The sequence below is a fragment of the Artibeus jamaicensis genome, unplaced genomic scaffold, assembly GCF_021234435.1.
Source record: "Artibeus jamaicensis isolate MK-2021 breed Jamaican fruit bat unplaced genomic scaffold, CSHL_Jam_final contig_240, whole genome shotgun sequence".
NCBI classification, from domain to species: domain Eukaryota; kingdom Metazoa; phylum Chordata; class Mammalia; order Chiroptera; family Phyllostomidae; genus Artibeus; species Artibeus jamaicensis.
Window position 1 is genome coordinate 4,418,267 of NW_026521506.1, and position 20,721 is coordinate 4,438,987.

General features: G+C 40.9%; 1 pseudogene; it reads right to left on the reverse strand.

Moving 5' to 3' along the window:
• Positions 1–1,401: 1,401 nt before the first annotated feature.
• LOC119040532 (ferritin light chain-like) lies at positions 1,402–1,927 on the reverse strand (annotated as a pseudogene).
• Positions 1,928–20,721: the final 18,794 nt, after the last annotated feature.

The window sequence follows — 20,721 nt, forward strand, 5'->3', positions numbered from 1 at the left end:
GATCTTTTCCCATAAGCTATCTTCAATTTTCTTTTCTTTTCTTGTTTATTTTTGGTAGAGTATAGCTTTATTTTCAGGAAATAATGTGTTTGTTGGAGATAGGTATTAAAAACAAAGCAAAACGAAAAATCAAGGTAGATCTAATTTGTTCAACGAAGAGAGGGGACTCAGCCAGAGGTACAGTGGAAAGTTCTCTGGTATTTGCTGATCATCTGGCTACAACCAGACATTCAGGAATATAGCATCGAGGAATATGATCCTAAAAGAAGTTTTGTCTTTGCATCATAAATACTAATCATTGCTACTCTTGTGTAGCACAAAGCTCCTCTTGTGGTCTGTAATCTTGGAATGAGCCTCTATAAATCCCTGCAGTTTTACTTTTTAAAATCCTTTTAGTATATTGTGAATTTATTAATATAAACATATTTAGTGTGTTTCAAGAATAGGATATAGATTTTTTTAACTTAAAAAAAGATTTTATTTATTTTTAGAGGGATGGGAAGGGATAGAGAAAGAGAGAGAAACATCCATGTGTGATTGTCTCTCACACACCCCTCCACTGGGAACCTGGCCCACAACCTAGGCATGTGCACTGACTGGGAATCGAACAAGTGACCCTTTGGTTCACAGATTGGCACTCAATCTACTGAGCCACACCAGTCAGGGCAGGATGTAGATTTTTTTAGGGTCTGTTATAAGATGGGTCTTTCAGTGCAGGGAGGCTGATTAGATTAGGCAAGTTTTTCGTAAGGATTGGTGGATGCATCAAGGGGAGGGTTTGAAGTGAGCCTTGAAGGGTCCAGTCATGTGATGACATAGAAGTGTGATTTATGGTTCTGACCAGGAGCTGTTATCCTGATGAGAGATAGTTCAGTAGTTGGTCAATTGCTCCAGCAGATTTGTGAATGTTGTGCCAACCTTTCACAATAGGAATTCATCCCACTTGATTGTGGTGTATGATATTTTTAATGTATTTCTGGATTTAGTTTGCTAATATTTTTTGTTTTAGCATCTATGTTCATCAGGAATATTGGCCTATAATTTTTTTTGTTTGTGGTGTCTTCACTTGGTTTGGGAATTAGGTGAATGCTTGTCTCATAAAATGAGCTTGGGAATTTTCCCTTGTCTTGAATTTTTCAGCATAGTTTGAGAAGAATAGGTATTAGTTCTTTGAATGTTTGTTAAAATTCACATGTGAAGCCATGTGGTGTAATACTTTTGTTGGGAGGTTTTTTTTTCCCCCTACAAAACGCTTTATTGTTTCCATTTAGTCCAATGCAAGGTAGAGGGCTCCACATGGTAAAAAAGATGCCTAGTGGTTTTTGGGAGAGGCTCAGGCAAAAGCCAAATACCAGAGGAAGGCAGAGGGGCTGCTCAAGGGCCTCTGGGCTCCAAAGTTTCCTAGTTGTGCTTGAGAATGAGCCTTTCAAAGAGATATTTGCCCATCCGAGCATGGGGATGACTAGCCTGCAGAGGTTAGTCAGGTGGTTGCCCATTTTCTTGATAAGTTTCAACTCCTCATCCAGGAAGGGCTTCTGCCGGAAGTCATAGAGATAGGGATCTCTGTGGGCAGAACCCAGGGCATGCATGTCCAAAAGTGCCTGGTTCAGGTCCTTCTACGAGGTCAAGGCAGCTTCCATGGTGTCCTGAGTTTTTCCCCTGTCATCTTGAGAAGGTTTCAGCATGTCCAGGAAGAGTACATGGCTACTGTGCTGGTTCTGCAGCTTTAAGAGTGGTCAATGCCCTTGTGCTTCTTCACAACCAACTCTCAGAAGAAGAGGCCCATGCCCTCTGGAGCCATATTGTCACAGTTGAAATAGAAGCCCAGAGAGAGGTAGGTGTAGGAGGCCTGCAGATGAAGGTTGGCCAAGTGGTTCACAATAGCTTCCAACTTGGTGGGATAATTCTGACAAATTTGGGAGCTCATGGTTGCTTGGCAATGAGGAGTTAAGGTCAACAAAATGATGTTGGCCTGTCTCAGAGGCTGAGGATGGCTGAGGTGGTTCTGAAGGTGGTGACTGGACAAGAAGTTGGAGGGTGGTTGGAGGCTGGAAAAAAGGGCATCCCTAGGTCTGTTCAATCCAAACCCTGTCGAAGCAAGAGACAGATCCTTAGGGACCCCTGATGGTACTGTTTTGGAAGTTTTTTGATTACTGTTTTGCTTTTGTTGGTTATAATTGGTCTGATCAGTTTTCTCTTTTGTTTTGATTCAGTTTTGATAGATTGTATGTTTCTAGGAATTCATCTATTTTCCAGATTGTCCAATTTGTTGGCATATCATTGTTTGTAAAGCCCATTTTTCTTAATGAGGATATAATGCTAACTCATAGGATTATTGTAAAAAATAAATGAAGTAAAATCCATGTAAAAGTATCTAGCACATAGTGGGTAGTCAATAAGTTTTTCTTCCTTTCTTCTATCCTTTGGTGAAGGAATAGCACAATTATAGGCTCAGGGTCCATGGAGAAGGTATTTATTATTATTGTTATTATTGTTAGTTTTGGGGGACATACTGTGGGAGCTGTGAGAAGGCCATGACCCATAGACCCTTCCACAGGTCAAGAACTCAGTGGGGTAAAGGGTCCAGGTTCAGAGAATGGGGTTAGCAAATCCCCTACTTGGGGGCAGCATGGTCAGGCACTTGATGATGGGAAAGTGGCCCCTACTCCAAAGCCAATACCATTCAGTGTCTTCTGGAGTCTCCAATCATATCTGCCCAGGAAGAGTGTGCTGCAGCTTCAGGTTGGGTATAGCCCGTCATCCCCTCTGTAGGAGCAAGCTCAGCAGGGCAGAGCCCCTGGGGTTTGGGGGACAGATCAAAAGAGTCTCCCCTTGGAGGTACTGCTGGCTGGGCCTCAAGCAGGGGGCCAACCACTTTGTCCTAGTTCCAGATAATAGCCTCTGGGGGTGACACACTCAGAATGTCCAAGCTCTGAGTAGCACCCCTTTCCCACTGTGGAACTGAGCTCAGCAGGTTGGAGCCACCAGAACTTGGGAGATCAGATCCAAACAGTCTCCTTTTTGGGTGATGCCAGCAAGCTTGTAGTGGGGTAGGCACTTTTTCCCCTTCCTGGTCAACAGCCTCCAAGGTATGGGTGATGTGCTCTGATGGGCCTGGCTCCGAGCACCTCTTTGACCCACCTGGGACTGGGCTCAGCAGAGTGGAGTCCCTGGCTGCCAGAAAGGCAGGCCAAATGAGCCTCCTGTTCAGGGAATAGTGTGGGCTGAACTTCCACAAGAGATAGGACCCCCCCCACACACACACAACTGACATACAACCCTGCACCCACACATTTGCTCCCTGGACAAAAGTCTCCCTGGGAGACCAGAGATGTGCTCTGAAAGTCTCAGTTCTTCACATCAATCTGATATTCCTGCAGGACTGGATTCAGCAGGGCAGGGCCACTGATAGTGGAAAGGCAGGCTAAGCGATTCAATAGGTGGAGGGAGAGACACCAGCTATGTGCTTGAGGTGTGGAAGAATGGTCCCCTTCCCAAAGCTGCACGGTTCAATCACTGTTTGAGTCTCCACTAACAGCTTGTCCAGAAAAAGAGTGCCCCAAAAGTCCCTGCTTCATGCAGCCAGCAGACCCCTCTGCAGGACCCAAGCACTGCAGAGTGGTGGTGTTGCCAGTAGATGGAGGACTGGGCAGTTCATTTCTCAGTCTGGTGCTGTAACAGTGGGAGTGCTTGAACCTGGGAAGGTTGCATCTGAGTGCCTAGCAGACTCCTTTCTCTCCCAAGCGGACTGAATCCCCATTGATTTTCACCACTAGATGCTATGTGGGCTCCTCTTCCCATCCCTGTTGCTCTGGGTTGGGGATTCCTGCATGGGGTTGAGACCCCATACTCCTGGGGAGAGGGAGTGGTGTAGCTGAGATATTTCTCTGGCTACTCAGCCACTGGATGTGAGTGTAAGGGCTAGCCCTTTCCCAGTCTCCACCCTTCTTACCAGTCTCTATGTAGTTTCTGCTGTAATCCTTGGTTATGATGTTTCAGTTCTAGTCTTCAGTTGGTTATTCAGGTTGATTGCTCTACAATTTAGCTATAAATCCAGTTAGGCACTGGGAGCAGGTGAGTGTAGCTTCCACCTAATCTGCAGCTATCTTGGTATCTTGGATATCAAAATTTAATTTATTAAGTCACAGAGTCAAAGAATGTCACAGCTGGTAAAAAAAAAAATTAGGAGGTCAGCCAATCCAACACCTGATTTTGGGCAAACTCAGAGAGGGGCAGTTAATTTGCTAAAGTCACAACTTGTTTGACCCAAAAGCATTTTTTTACAGAATGGTTTTCAGAACCCTGCAGAACTAGTTAAATATATTATAAGCATGTTGTTGGAGACTTTATCCATTTTATTATTCAGTGTCCTCTATATGACATCCCCACGTGAGAAATTTTAGAACTAAGTGCCAGGAAAAATTTGTTTATCCTGAGTAACTGGTATGCTTTTATTCCTCATGGACAATACAAATCTGGCTGCCAGGATGTTCAGAGCCAAATTTTCAGCCTCAACTTTATTAACCATGTAGGACTTTATGGCTTGAATATGTTTTCCTAGTTCCCTCTGGCTTTGTTTTTTTTTCTCTTGGTCTAGATTTTTAGTTAATATTTTTATATGTAATGTGTTGATTATATTATTGTAATTGCCTCAAATCCTTTGTGGTATAAGGAAGGATATACACATGTGAATAGAAAAATCTTATATTATTTGACCTCTGTAGTACAGTGGAAAAGCGTTGGGTTTGAAATAGCTTCTAGTCCAAGCTTTGTCATTTTTTTAATCACCTGAGGACATTTTTCATTGCTGTTAGAGAGAGAAGAAGAGAGAGAAACTTGATGTGAGAGAGAAGCACGGATTGGTTGCCTCTGTACATACCCTGACTGGGGATTGAACCTGCAAACTCTCAGTTTATAGGACGATGTTCCAGGGCCAACGTTTGTCATTTTAACAGACTTCTTACAACTTCAGTTGCCATTGATCAGCTTGGCTATTGTAACCTGTGGCATGATTCAGAAGATAGCCTTTATTAAAGAGCAGAGGTATCTGAAACCTATGTAATAATTGTCCCTCACTTATAAAAGGTGTTTTGGGGAACTTGACTCTTAAGAGATTCAGGGTGATTTGAAAGAAACATTTTATTCAATTCTGGATAGGAAACAAGGATTAGAGTGAGTTTTTAAAAAAAGATTTTATTTATTTTTAGAGAGAAAGGGAGGGAGGGAGAAAGAGTAGGAGAAAAACATTGATGTGTGAGAGAAATGTGGATCAGTTGCCTCTCAGATGCCACCCAACAGGGGACCTGGCCCACAACCCAGGCATGTGCCCTGACTGGGAATCAAACTGGTGACTTATCAGTTTGCAGGGCAGTGTCCAACCCACTGAGCCACACCAGTCAGAATGGATTAGAGTAAATTTTAAGATTACTGAGAGAAATAGTAAAATTTTACTGAAAGTCAAATTTACTGACTTATTTGCTTTGATTTACATTTTTTAAGTTTTAAGATTATCATGCAGTAAGATTTACTTTTTGGGAAGTGCACAGTTCTATGAATTTAGGCATCTCCCTAGAAAACTCCCTCGTGCTATCCTTTTATAGTCATGCTCCCCTCCCAGCCATATGTCTTGATTTTGTCTTAAAATGTCCTTCCCTATATTTAAAGGGAATAGATGAAAAAGATTAATTTGATTGAACCATTCACTTTAGAGTCCCTACTGTATACTTACAACTGTGGTGGGTTCTGCAGGCTGTATAAGAGTGTCATATGTAGATGAAGGCTTTAAGGATGCTACAGTATGGTTGGCAAGATCAGCCTAATATGTTGGAAGCAATTAGATGACCGTATAAGACATTGTGCAAGCAAGTGCTAAACTGGCACAGATCAGAGGATGGGAAAGCATCTGTCTAGGCTAGACTATAGGCTTCTACAACTGAGTGACATATGACTTGTATGTGTCTATATCTTTCTGTGTGAGGACAGATTGGAATGTATTTAGAAATGTAAAGAGTTAAGTTTCACCTCTGAAAGTGATATATTAATCTAAACAAATGAAAGGAATCACGTGCTTGTGAGAATATTTATAAAGGTCTTCAGGATCTATAATCAAGGAAGTCTACCTCAGTACAAAAAATTATTATTTTACTTTTATAAGACATGGAGAAACATATGACTGCCAAATGGTCTTGCTCTGTGTCCAGAGAAATTGAACAAAGCTGACATCCAGATATCTATTGCAGAAGTCTGACTAGAATTTTCCGTTATGAATACAGTGATGTAAATTCTGAACATATGGTTCCCATCAGTGATCTATGAGGAGGTGATGGAATGTAGGTTGGGGAAGAAAAGAGGAAGGCCAAGTCTCTGACTCTGAAGTGAGGAACAGCTGGACACCATATGTGTGTGTTTAGACTTGGAGCCAGCTTTATGTCGAGGGAGTAGGCAGCCACCCAAGCCTTGTGATTTGTAGGGTGTGGGGAAAGGATGTTCCTTTGCCACATTCTTCCCCTACAGCCAGGCCCCAAGGTCTGAACTTTCCATTAGAGAAAAAAACAAAATATTGTGCATTCTGGAGCCCCTCTTAAAAAGATAGGGAGCTGGAAAGAGTTATCAGAGATTTGTCGTGGGGCAGTTTATCTAATTAGCTTAGCAGAACTGGAAGAAAGAGTGTGATGCATGAGATAGGATAGATAGGTCTGAATGTATGTGTGTGCATGTGTATCTACTTATGTGTGCGCATGTGTATCTGTGTGCATGTGTGTGCATTCAGTAGTCAGTGTGTTTGCAAAAAGCTGGCCTCACACAGATTAGAATGGTGGGATTTAGTGCACAAGTACGCATCTCAGCTCATTGGCTGTGCTTGGTATCTGCAATGGTTTACTCTCCAAGGTGTCAAACATCTCTAGCATCAGTAGGTGTACAGCTTAACTAACCACAAAGATTTACTAAGAATTGGTCAGGAAGATGGCCCTGCGAGGCATCCTTGGCCTGAGCATCTCAAAGAACTTTCTTAAACACCCTCCAGACAGCCCCCACAAGAAACGAGAACAAGATGAGAAGTGTGAAGCCCAAGATGTGAGTGGAGAGATTAGCTGTTACAGATATTATTACTCCTCTAGAAATAACCTAGATATTTAGGTTAGAAGCAGGATGGTCTGGTGTGTGTGATGAGTGTCAGAAGGCCTGCCCTTCCTAATGGAGTGATGTGGAAAGCCAAGCTTTCTGATTGTGCCTTTTGAACCTGGCACCCAAGGTGTGGTCCTGCCTTGAATCCTGAAAACTGACCTTATTACCCAAAACAAAATAGCTTTGTAGGGTCCTCTTTCCCAGCTTTAAAAAAAATCAGTCCAACCTCACCTAGCTGGGAAAACACAGAAAGCTCTTTTTTCTTGTATGCTAAGAAGCTATGAAGATGGGCAGGATGTCATTAAATGTTGAACTCGACTATTTGAAATGTACAAGTAAAAAGGTACAAGTAAAATCAGTCCAGAGGCTTCAAACCCTCAGAATATAGAAGGGGCATTGCACCTAAAAAGAAGGAGCTTTATGGAACTTAAAATCTAAGGCCAAACCTAATGCCATATTCATTGACACCTCTTTGACATAAAATGTTTAATTTATCATCTCACAATCCCATCTCACTTTGGTACGTCTACAATGGAACCATTTGTATTCAGAAAGAAATGTACTTTTCAGATTGGTTTGGGGTAAAGAAAATCAACAAAACCCCATGTGGGTGTGGTGTTGGCTTTTCTGAGATCAGTGTTGGATGGAAAATTCAGATTACTTCTCAGCTTGAGTCATCTGAAATAATTGGATTTGTTCATTTGCAGGTGGAAAATGTAATGTGCCCATTAATTTCTTCAGATGATGACATTTAAAGGCGAAAAGTGATAATGGTGCCGAGAAGCCGTACCTGGGGATCTTTATGGTATTGGGCAGAGAGCTACTGCTCCATTTGTGTGAATTGGCTTTGTCAAAGCCAGAAACCAGGGTTCCGGTGTGGTTTCCCTGTAGACTGTTAATGGAAATTTCCCATTACAGCTTTTGGACATTTGATGTATTAGAGATTCATTCATAGAATTCTGGGGGCCTGAGACCGGCCTTCTGCCAGATGAATGGATGTTTGTAACTTTGGGGTGGTTCCTGGGGATGGAGATACTGCCAGGTTTCTCAGTAGCCTCTTCCATTTCCATGAAAGTCAAGAAACTATTTCCAATCACATCTTTCCTACTTGAATTTTGCCTATTTCTCTTTGGTCAGTGTTTCATTTGTATTGACAATAACTTCTTGGCATTGTCCTCATCAAATCCTTTCACAGACTATTGGACCATAGTCCACAAGTCTCCCCCAGGCTCAATAACTTTCTGTAGTGACAGCATAGGCTTTTTCTTAATTCACTCCAGAAGAAATGAGTCATTAGGCTCTTTGCTTTTGTAACAATAATTATAATAATAATAGTTAATAATCACCATTTTGAAAAAAAAAACAGATTTCTTAAGTGCTTGCTAATTGCCAGACAGTGTGCTAAGTATTTAACATATATTACTTCATTTTATCCTCCCAATAATCCAACAGGGTTGAAATTATTTTGCTATGTTAAAGATCAATAAACTGAAACTCAGTTGATTTGCCCAGGTTCACACTGTTAGTTTCTCCCATATCTTTCTATGATGCTCTGTAGCTTCTCTAATTATTAAGACTACTCTGGTTGTATGTTCATTTTTCAAATACATATGTGTGTGTAAATGCATACATACATTTATATGTATCTGTGTATATATATATGGGATGTATATATATAAGAATGTATATATATGTATATATGTATATAGATGACTGAGGGTAAATTTGCTAACTGTGTGCTATTCCACTTTGTGCCTTGCTAAGGTATTAACATGTTTTAAAGGAAAGAGTAGCTGACCTTCATCTGCACTGAAATTATTCCCTTAGGAATATCCCATTTCTCGTTTCCATTAATAAGCTGCCTTGAAGAACAAATTAGTTCTATGAAGGATGCTACATTAAGTTTCAAAGTGCTAAAGCCAAAGGAATTTTAATATTTTCACCTTTATTCTATCCACATATGTCATAGTTGATAAAATTTTACAGTAGTTCCTACTCTGTGCATTGCCTCTCAGTCCCAGGGGCTGTCAGGTGGTAACTAAGAGGAACCTTTGCATATCCCTAGTGAATGGACCATAGGCCGTTTTGCAGCTTTTTATGGTCTGGCAGGAGAAGTAAGCATAAGCCTATATTGCAGGTAAAAAATACCAAGCTGCACGTGGAATTTGTGCTCTAAGTACATTTCCAGAGTTGTTTTTGGTCCTTGGAGGACTGAGGAATGGAGATGGCAAAGTGCACACTTTCAGGAGATTTACTAATTGTGTCTGGGAAGTCAGGGCACCAGGATAAGTTAAGGCATTTGGTTCGGAACTTGAAGGCAAGGACCCAAGGAAGTAGAGGACATCTCAAGTGGCATCTATTCATTTTGTATTGGAATTAAGCTACTGGCCCCAGACTGGCCCCAGATTAGGTTAGGCCGGGGGCAGAAGGAAGAGCCCCAACTCTTGGATCCTAACCTTGGTGTTGCCACTTTGTAGGTGTGCAACCTTGGGCAAGTTAAGTCTTCCCTGAGGAGAAGTGAGGATAAAGTGAGGATGAGACTATATATACCACATAGGCTCGTTGTGCTGGGTTAAACAGGTTAATAAATGAGTGACTGCTTAAGTCTATAGAGAACACTAAAAATGTTAGTAATTACTAATAATTATAGTTTAGATGTGTTGCATTCTATATGAAATTTCTTTGTTTATTAGTTTTCTTCCTCATAAATGTCTATTACTTTCCCAAGTATGTCTCATAGTATAGAACTGAAAATATATTTTAGCACCTGATTGTATCAAGTTTAGCCACTGATTCTACTTTGTCTTAACTATTCCTTCAGCCCACTTCTGAGAAGACTTAGGATGGCTTTGCCCTGGTTGAAGACACTGTGCGAGCTTCTCCATTCTCTTAAATAAATGCTCACCTTACCACCCACCTATTCATTTGGCTACCCAATTCATACTTGTACTTAATCAGTAACCTAGGTCAAAGTAGTTGAGAATGGACCCCCAGAGGTGTGCAAGATGATTTATTCTGGTATGGGGAAAACATTAAAAATTATATTCACTTTTTATTGAAAAAATAAATTAAGCCTCACCAACATTTCATCTTTGGATTGATGCTGCCCACTCACTTGGATCTCTGGGTTTAGTGTCATGTACGGCATCAATGCCCTGAAGGAGGAATGATTGTTTCACAGTTGAAAGTGGTTCTCAGCAGCGGCCTTGCTTGTTTTTGCTTTCAGTATATTGCAGTGTTCTGTGGCACCTGTGCAGGGAGACTGTTATGGCTTATCTAAGCTTAAATAATAGAATCTCTTGAATAATTTGTAAGGAGAATAGCCATGGAAAATCTTTTGTACCACCCAGATGGTTCACTAGTTCTCCTGAGGAAAAGATTTTAAAAGTTGTTGAACTTAGAGATAATTTACACTCTTTTCCGTTAAACAAAGACGGGTATTCCAAATTTGCTGACTTTCACTTGCTAAATAGTTAACAATAATAGCATGATACCCAGAAGATATTACTAAAAAAAGACTTAGTCTATTCTTTCAAGGTGAATTTTAGTGAGTGAAAAGTAGCAGCTTAAAAATGTATTTTAAACACAGATACTGGAAAATGTTTCTGTCTTTTATGTGGCTTTGTTGCTTTGTCACCTAAGAAAAACCTTTGGTATCTATACTTCTTTTAATTGGAAAAAAAGATTTCTAACCTTTTAAAAACTTTTCCAAAAAAAAGTGTTAGTAAAATCTGAACCTGTTTGTTCAAAATATTGAGATACCATGCCCGCTGATTAGTTTGCAGTGCAATGAAACGATACCAGGACATACAGAAATTTACTAGACAAATTACAACAAAACCCTTGAATAATTGGAGTATGAAATTTTTTTAAATGAATCATGATGTATTAAGCACAATGATACACTTCTGTTTGGATCTGTGTATCTTTGTGACCTCTATCTTTCAACTAAGGTATCTATTAAAACCTAAAGTTAGAATCAGTCCTTCAAAAGGATATATGATAAGATTTTAAAAATTAAGGAACTCTGTTAAGTCATACTGCTGTAATTTAATAAATTATGCCAAATACTACTTTTTAGTGAGGACAAAATTATTTTGTGCCATTCATAAAAAATAAACTCTTATTTCAAATACTGCTGATTTTATCTTTTCTCATCCTTGAAAGAATTTTATTTTTGTGTTTTTTCATAGTGTATACAATATATTAGTATAGTTGTAGTTTATGTATACAAATTTGTATTTACTTTTACTTGGAATGTGTGCTTTTAAAAATTCATTGAACTTAAATTTTGGAGGCCACTGAACTAAACTACCTACTTGCTCAAGACCCTTGACAGTGAACATAATCTTGAATTGTGTGTCCCAGCTCTTGAAAAGAGTCTGACTGAGAGAACTGATATTTAGATAAGGGACATGCCCCCCAGTTCTATGGGTGTTATGTGTTTTACCCGTGGCTCAAGGTAGAAGGGCCAGAGATGGGTCAAGGTGAAAGAGTAGAGCTGGAAAGCTGCTAGAGAAGGAGTGCAGATCAATAACCGGAGAGGGAGGAATGAAACATAGTATGGAGGCAATGATATTTTGTGCACTCTCCATCTCCAGCTTGACCCTCCTTTAGTCCTCAGAAAAATCATCTTAAGGTAATATTCTGCAGCACCTTTCATTTCCCTTTTGAACCTGCCTTGAGCCACACAAAGCACACAAAACCACAAAGAAGAATGAGAAGTGCTGAGCCATATTATCTGGTATTGTTCCTTAATTGTTTTATGCATGTAAGCCCTAGATAATGGTGTAGTAGTTAAAAGCAAGAACATCAGACAGACCTTAATTTGAATCCTGATTCCAATGGTTACTTGCTGACTCTGTGACCTGGGGCAAGTAATTTAACTGTTTTTTGGGGGGGTTAATTTAATTTTTAAAAAATATTTTATTTGTTTATTTTTTGAGAGAGGTGACGAGAAGGAGAAAGAGTGTGAGAGACACATCAATGTGTGGTTGCCTCTCATGAGTCCCCCACTGGGGACCTGGCCTGCAACCCAGGCATGTGCCCTGCTGGGAATCAAACTGGCAACCCTTTGCTTCACAGGCCTGCACTCAATCCACTGAGCTATACCAGCCAGGGCTTGGTTAATTTAATTTTTTAATTTTTTTTCACTCACATAATGAAGATATCAATAACTATCTATCAGAGTGGTGGGGAAAATTAAAGCTATGTAAACTCATGGAAAGCATTTAGCAAGGAAGCTGGCATATAGCTGGTCACTCAACAAAAAATAACATTATTCACTAGATTGTTACCTTCTGATGGCTGGGACCATGCTAGCGGCTCTATACTTCTTTCTTATACCCACAATGCTCTACACAGAGATAAGCATACACTAGGTTCTTAGTACTTATTGAACTGAATAGAATTAGTGGGAAAGACATGTCAGGCAAGGTTGAGATAGGGGCCTAGTGCAACCTGAGATTACATACTTTCAACCATTTGCTTCCCTCCCCCTGCTAAAATAACTTATTTTGGCAAAGCATTCTGATTTTTTCTTACCTCGAATGTGTTACAGCAATTCTTTTTGTATATTTATATGTTTTATACTTTTAGGAGAGAAAAATGTTTCCTTTTCCATCAATGATTATCACTTTTCTCTTTATCAGTGAAGTTTGACCCTGTCCTCTCCTTCAACCATATTGGGACAATGCTTGCAATATAATTATGCTTCTTTCTGCATAAACACTATTGAGAAATGACTTCTCCCTGTCTGCCATCAAAGTCCAAACTTCTGAAGCTGGCACTGAAGGCCTGGCATTTACCTTGACCTTATCTGACCTATCCAAATCTGTTTCTGTTCATGCCTCCTGTTCCAGACAGACAGGCCTTACCATTGGGCCTAAGCACCATGTACAACTCAGACTCTTAGCTTTTTCTTTCGTTAGGTTAGAATGCCTAAATGTGAGAATTTACTTAGCTAGTAAATGCCCCATTGAGTTCTTCTACAATGCTCACTAGCTGTATTGTTCATTTGAGATTCTTAGCTAAGTGTCATATGTGTGTATTTGTCTTCCAAAAATGAGATCTGACTCATCTGAAGGCAGAGAGGGTGACTTCCCCCAAGAGTCCCATGTATTCTATGGAGAACATAGTGATTAATTAAAATGAAAGAGCCACAAAAGAAGATAAAGGAACCATGAAAGTGCATTGTAAACCTAAATATAAGGGATTACCAAAATTCATTCATGCATATAATAATAATGTACTGAATATATGCTGTGCTAGAGAAGTATTGATCTAAGGAATGTGTTTTTGTAGGAACTCTCAAAACTTCCTGAGAAGGGGTGTTTTGTAAAAGACTAGATTTTGTGCAGTTAAATGGGATGAATGTTCAAATTTGGTCATTAAAGTGTTGTATGACCTTGTAGACCAGTGAAATCAGAGATATTTAGGTTATACATGTTCTAACCAAATTGAAGAGAGAGTGCACCCATCAGAAGGGATTTGTTAATGTCTGTGTTGCTTACTGTTACATCTTAGTGCTTAGGACAGAGTCTGGCATATAGAAGGCTTTTAAATGACACTGTTGAATGAATGAAGACAAGACTTCTGGGAAATCTAGTTTACTCTGGGTATGATGACAAATAAGGTTCCTGTGATCACAAGCCTGAGGGTGAGACAATGATAAATTCACAAGGTTGCTGTTGCCCCAGAAGAGTTTTTGGAAAACATACAGCCTAGGCTCCTGAAAAGCCCCCAATCTGTCTGTTTCTATTTGAAACTTCCTTAAAAGCACCTCCTGGCAGTACTGACACCTTTTCCTCTTATCTGAAAGTTAAAGTCGCTTTGCATTTTCCATACACATTTAAAACGCTGAATCTTAGTTTATCTTCTTTTCTATATCTGGCCTACATTCACTGTGTTACATTTTGTAAATACCATTCTGTAACAACCTATATTAGTCAGTCTGCATCTCTTACTTGTGGTATTTGACACTCAAGTTTTCAGTTGGGCGCCTTCTTCACTTTTAGCATCTCCATAGTAAACCACACCAAACTCTGAGGAAACAGTCAATCATTCTGTCACTCCAGAAAGCAGGTAATTTGGGAGTCATTTTAAAATAAATATAAAAACCTCAAGCCCAGTGTGGGCTCGAGCAACTTGAGGACTAATAGTTATTGTTGTTTTTGCTACCCAGTCTAGCAAGGGAATGTTCCCCGAATCATTTTCATTCCATTCTTCACAGCCAAATCATGGTTTGTGTGCTGAGTCCAAAAACAAAAGAAAAACCCAACCTTGTTTATATTTTCCTCCAGGAACAAGCCAAGGAGAGGGAATCTGAAAGATCATAGTAGGTTTTAGGTGAGAACTTCCAGAACATCATTGAAAATAAAGGCAATATGTGATTTAAAAAAACAATGAAACAAAACACTATTTGCTAGCTATTGCCTCTGTGTTTTCTCTCTTGTATTAAATGGCAATGGAGGTCAAATGCCATTTGCCTCTCTGTTCCTTCACAACCTAATTTGGGTTCTATTTCCTACACTTCAGGCTTTTAAGTTGCTGTTGTTCTGAGGAAAGACTGTGAAAGTGAGCTTGGGGCAAGGATTACAAGGTGCATTTACTAGGCTATTTTAGCATCAGTCCTGTTGCTAACCCTAAGAACAAGCAAAGAGGCCTGCAAAGCATCTGCCTGGATTGCTCTTCCCTTGGTTCTAGTCATGTTGAACTCCTAGTTCTTTATTCCTCAGCTTATATATTACTTTTTCTAAAAGGCCTACACTGACCATCCTACCTAATGTAGCCAGCATCCCCCCAGCTTACTCACTCTCTGTATCATATTCCTCTAATTTCTTTTATAGAAATTTACCACTATCTGAAATAGTCTAATATATTTACTTGTTTATTTCCCCCCTCCCCTCCCCTCCCCTCCCCTCCCCTCCCTCCCCTCCCCTCCCCTCCCCTCCCCTCCCCTCCCCTCCCCTCCCCTCCCCCCCCTCCCCTCCCTCCCCTCCCTCCCTCCCCTCCCCTCCCCTCCCCTCCCCTCCCCTCCCCTCCCCTCCCCTTCCCTTCCCACTAGAATATAATCCCTATGCAGGCAGGGACCATGTCTGTCTTGTTCAGCTGTGTATATATCCAATACTTAGCATGGTACATTCTAGGTGATCAGAAGCTATTTGTTCAATGAATAAATAAGGAAGACAGAGAACAATAAGGGTAATGCAGGACTGCCACAATGTTCCTTCTTCCTGGAATGTACAGCCACACAACAGAGATTTGCCAAGATTTGTCAAGCTCACTGACCTCTACCCACATCTGCTGATTCATGTGGATACAAATAATATAATCAAAATGGACTGAACTGGGCCTTTAGCGATTCTAAAGTTGGATGTGAAACTTGAAGGGCTTTGTGAGTACAGGTTGCATTTTTTATTTCTTTCATAGGGTGAAAGGTATGACTTTGGCAGAGGATGGAAGACAGGAAATTAACAGTTGACCACATTTATAATGTTGAAAAGGATCTAGTTTTCTGGACTGTGCCTCATGGTAATAGAACAATAGAACAATGGGTTGTTAGTTAAGGATAAAGTTTATCTTGTGAAGACAGACAAAAATATGTCAGGAGACTCACAAACCTCATCAGGAGTAGAGGGTTGCCAGATTGGACAAAACCCCTGACACCTAGCTAAAGTTGAATGTTGAAGTTCAGATAAACAATGAATAATTTCTTAATAGAAGTATGTTCCAGGCAATATTTGTTGTCTGCACTTTATCTGGCAACCCTACAAGAGTGTTTTCATCCAGTTCTCATTACTCTGTATTATTCATAAGAATATTATAAGAACTTTATCAGATAACTTGTTGACTACTAGAGATAATGTGCCTGTGGCCACATTTCCCAACCCATGTTTCATGAAACCATAGAATCCCACAAGAGGTGACTATACCTTGGCGATTAGTCAAATAATGTTGGCAGAATAAACTAAACCATTTCTTGGAAAACCACAGTGCTTATTAGGATACTAAAGGTGCTCAGAAGTCCTACAAGAAAAACATGCACATGCTTATCATCCCTCGAATTTGCTTCCATTTTCAGGCTTCACACTTTCCAGTTCAATTATCTCTCTTTGGGACTCCCATTCTCACCTCAGATGACCAGCCTGGCTGAACACTTTGGCTCTATCATTGAACTGAATTCTGTATTGGCTGGCTCTCATCTTTCTCTCTGGGATCAAACAATGCAGAAAGTTGAGATTTGGGCCCCAAGGAACAGTTGCATAGTCTTCCTGGGAGCCTCACTGCTATCTTCAGCTGTGTGGGCAAGCCAGAGCTGTTGAGAAGCCTTCTGAGGGTTTTTATTTCATTTTTTACTCCTCACTGGAGGATATGTTTATTGGTGTGTGTGTGTGTGTGTGTGTGTGTGTGTGTGTGAGAGAGAGAGAGAGAGAGAGAGAGAGAGATTAATGAGAGAGACAAACATCAATCAGTTGCTTCCCATATGTATCTCAACTGGAGATCGAGCCCCCAACTTAGGTATATGCCCTGACTGAAAATTGAACCTACAATATTCTGGTTTATGGGATGAGGCTCCAATCAACTGAGTCACCTGGCCAGGGTTCATTTATTCTTTTAGATATATTTTTGTTGTCATGGTTTTAAAAGCAGAGTATAACTATCTGGTTGAATGGAAGTCTGACAACTACGGAATTAAAAGAAACCGTATTCATCCAGATTGGTAGGAGGGGTGGTGACATGGAATAGGTTGGTCCCACATCCATGTGTGGTGGATAAAAATTTGGGAGGGATATCTCAGGAGCAAGGAGTCACAGCCCCAAACCAGGCCCCCCAGCCCAGAGTTCCAGTGTCAGGAACATAAGTCCCCATAACTTCTGGCTTCAAAAACCAGAAGGGACTGAATCAGTGGAGAAACTTCTGGAGCCCCCAAAAGTTCCTCTTAAAGAACCCACACACAGATTTAGACTCACTCCATCTGAGCTCCAGCACCAGGGTAGTAGCTTGAAAGGCACCAGTGGTATACAGGAGGGGGAACTGAAGTGTCTGTCATCAAGGTGAGAACTGGGGGACAGCTTTATCCCAGACAGAAAGGGAGCCAGAAGCCATTGTTCCTTTTCTTTTTTTAAAAAAATATACTTTATTAATTATGCTATTACAGTTGTCTCATTCCCCCTTTCTTTATTCCCCTCTACCCTGCACACACCCTCCCACCTGCATTCCACCCCTACTTTAGTTCATGTCCATGGGTCATACATACAAGTTCTTTGGCTTCTACATTTCCTATACTATTCTTAACTTCCCCCTGTCTATTTTCTACCTACCATTTATGCTACTTATTCCCTGTACCTAAACTCCTTTCTCCCCCATCTACTCCGTCACTGATAACCCTCCATGTGATCTCCATTTCTGTTATTCTGTTCTTGTTCTAGTTGTTTGCTTAGTTTCTTTTTAAGATTCAGTTGTTAATAGCTGTGACAACAGGTGTCACAGCTGTGACAATAGCTGTGACAATAAATGTTGTCCTTTCACTGTTCATATTTTTTATCTTTTTCTTAGATAAGTCCCTTTAACATTTCATATAATAAGGGCTTGGTGATGATGAACTCCTTTAACTTGACCTTATCTGGAGAAGCACTTTATCTGCCCTTCCATTCTAAATGAAAGCTTTGCTGGATAGAGCAATCTTGGATGTAGGTCCTTGCATTTCATGACTTGGAATACTTCTTTCCAGACCCTTCTTGCCTGTAAGGTTTCTTTGGAGAAATCATCTAATAGCCTTCTGGGAACTCCTTTGTAGGTAACTCTCTCCTTTCCTCTTGCTGCTTTTAAGACTCTCTCTTTATCTTTAATCATGGGTAATGTAATTATGATGTGACTTGGTGTGTTCCTCCTTGGGTCCAACTTCTTTGGGACTCTCTGAGATTCCTGGATTTCCTGGAAGTCTATTTCCTTTGCCAGATTGGGGAAGTTTCCCTTCATTATTTTTCAAATAAGTTTTCCATTTCTTGCTCTTACTCTTTTCCTTCTGGCACCCCTGTGATTCCAATGTTGGATTGTTTACAGATGCCCTGGAGATTCCTAAGCCTCTCCTCCTTTTTTGAATTCTTGGTTCTTCATTCTGTTCTGGTTGAATGTTTCTTTCTTCCTTCTGCTCCAAACTGTTGATTTGAGTCCCAGTTTTCTTCCCATCATGTTGGTTCGTTGTACATTTTTCTTTATTTCACTTAGCATAGCCTTCATTTTTCCCTCTAATTTGTGACCATATTCAATCAAGTCTGTGAGCATCCTGATAACCAGTGTTTTGAACTGTGCATATGATAGCTCGGCTATCTCTTTGTTGCTTAGTTGTATTTTTTCTGGAGCTTTGATCTGTTCTTTCATTTGGGCCATTTTTTTTTGTCTCAGTGCACCTGTTATGTAGTAAGGGGTAGAGCCTTAGGTGCTCACCAGGGCAGGGAAACCTACATCGCTTCATTGTGATGCTGTATGTGGCAGAGGGGTCTGAGAGGGAACAATGCCACTTGCTCCACTCTCTGCAGGTTTTCAGTTACTTCCCCTGATAGCCTCAGTCAAATTGAGCCCTTCTGGTGTTGATTCCTGGTGGGCGGGTTTATGTATATTCTAGGACCTTGTGGGTCTCTCCCAGGAACTCTCCTGTGAGGCTAGGACTTTCTCCCACTGCTGCCTCAACCCCCACAGGTGTTTTCAGTCAGAGGCTTTGGGGCTTTATTTCCCTGCACTGAGACCCTGGGTTGCACAATCTGTCTGGCTCCCTAGTTGTTCCACCTGGTTTATCTGCAGGCAAATGTGGGACTGCTTGGTCCACTAGCCATCACCTTGCCTGCCCCGGTCCTCCAGTTGCTGCCTTGCCACAAGTCCTTTCCACCCATTTTCCCCTCCTCCGTCCCTCCTACTGGTCTGGATAAATGTTTCTTCTTTAACTCCTTGGTTGTCAGACTTCCATACAGCTCGATTTTATGTCAGTTCTGGTTATTTTTTTTAAAGAAGTTATTTATGTTTAATGCTTAAAAGTGTGAATGCACAAACAATCTAGTTCTGGTTATTTTTTGTTTTTAAATTTTGTTGTCCTTGTTTTGGTTGTGTAAGAAGGTACAGTGTGTCTACCTACGCCTCCATCTTGGCTGGAAGTTCCCCCATTGTCCCTTTTCCAAACCTTCCCCCCACAGAGACAGAGAGCCACAGAGCCACAGAACCACAGAGCTGGCAGGCATGTGCCATATCTGAGACACCATCAGTCTGGATAACACTGTTTGCCCTTCCCTGGAGACCCCTGGAGACTCTGTCCCACCCAACTTACCAGCCTACCCAAACTGTTAACAGAGACTTTTCCATATGAATGGCAGGTTTTGGCTCATGATTCACAACTTTTTAAATCCTCTCAAACAAGCAACAGCCAGCTTCAGGGAGCTGCCAGTCCCCATACCTCTTGCTAAGTGGCTCCAGGTCTGGCATTAGCAGTAGCCAGTCTAGATTCACAACTAGGCTTAGCTTGGGAATCTCCAATCCCAGCACCAGAAGCCATCTCAGGTTGCTGTGTAGGTCAGGCAGGATGGCCCTGGGCAGAACACAGGTGGGGGTAACATTGACCTGCATCACCTGGGAAACCCCAGGGCCAGCACACCCAGTGGACAGCTATAGACCACATCAGAGCACCACCACCCTACCTCTGCACTGGTGATGTTCCATGAAGGACAGAGGATGATGGTCAGTCTTTGCAAGTGACTGGCCTGGGTAAACCCCTTCCATTGACATACCAACAGCAATTAACGCTCAACTACAAGAGGGTGTACACAGAGGGTGCCCCTTGAACATGCAGTTTGCATCATATGGGAGGCTGTGCTACTGGACACTACAGGACACTTATTATACTAGGACACTCTACCAAACCTAGGAGATGTAGCAGCTCTACCTAACACATAGGGAAAAACACAGGGAGGCTGCTAAAATCAGGAGACAAAAAAAAATTAGCCCAAATGAAAGGACAGAACAAAACTGCAGAGAAATAATGAAACAAAATGAAGATGAGCAGTCTACTACATGCAGAGTTCAAAACACTGGTCATAAGGATGTTCAATGAACTTAGTGAGAACCTCAACAGCATAAAAAGGATCCAGTCAGAAATGAAGGATATACTAATTGAAATAAAGAACAATTTACAGGGAAACAACAATAGAGAGGATGAAGCTGAGAATCAAATCAATGATTTTGAACATAAGTAAGGGGAAAAAAGCAATCAGAAGAAGAAGAAAAACAAATCTCCCCCCAAAATGAGAAAAGTGTAAGCAGCCTATGGGACAACTTCAGGCATTCCAACATTCATACCATAGGGTTGCCAGAGGAGATGAGTAAGAAATTGGAAATCTATTTGAAAAAATAATGAAAGAAAACTTGCTTAATTTGGTGAAGGAAATAGACATGCAAGTCCAGGAAGCACAGAGAGTCCCAAACAAGATGGATGCAAAGAGGCCCACTGTAAGATACATCATAATTAAAATGCCAAATATTAAAGATAAAGGCAGAATTTTAAAAGCAGCAAGAGAAAAGAAGTTTGCTAACTACCAGGGAGTTCCCACA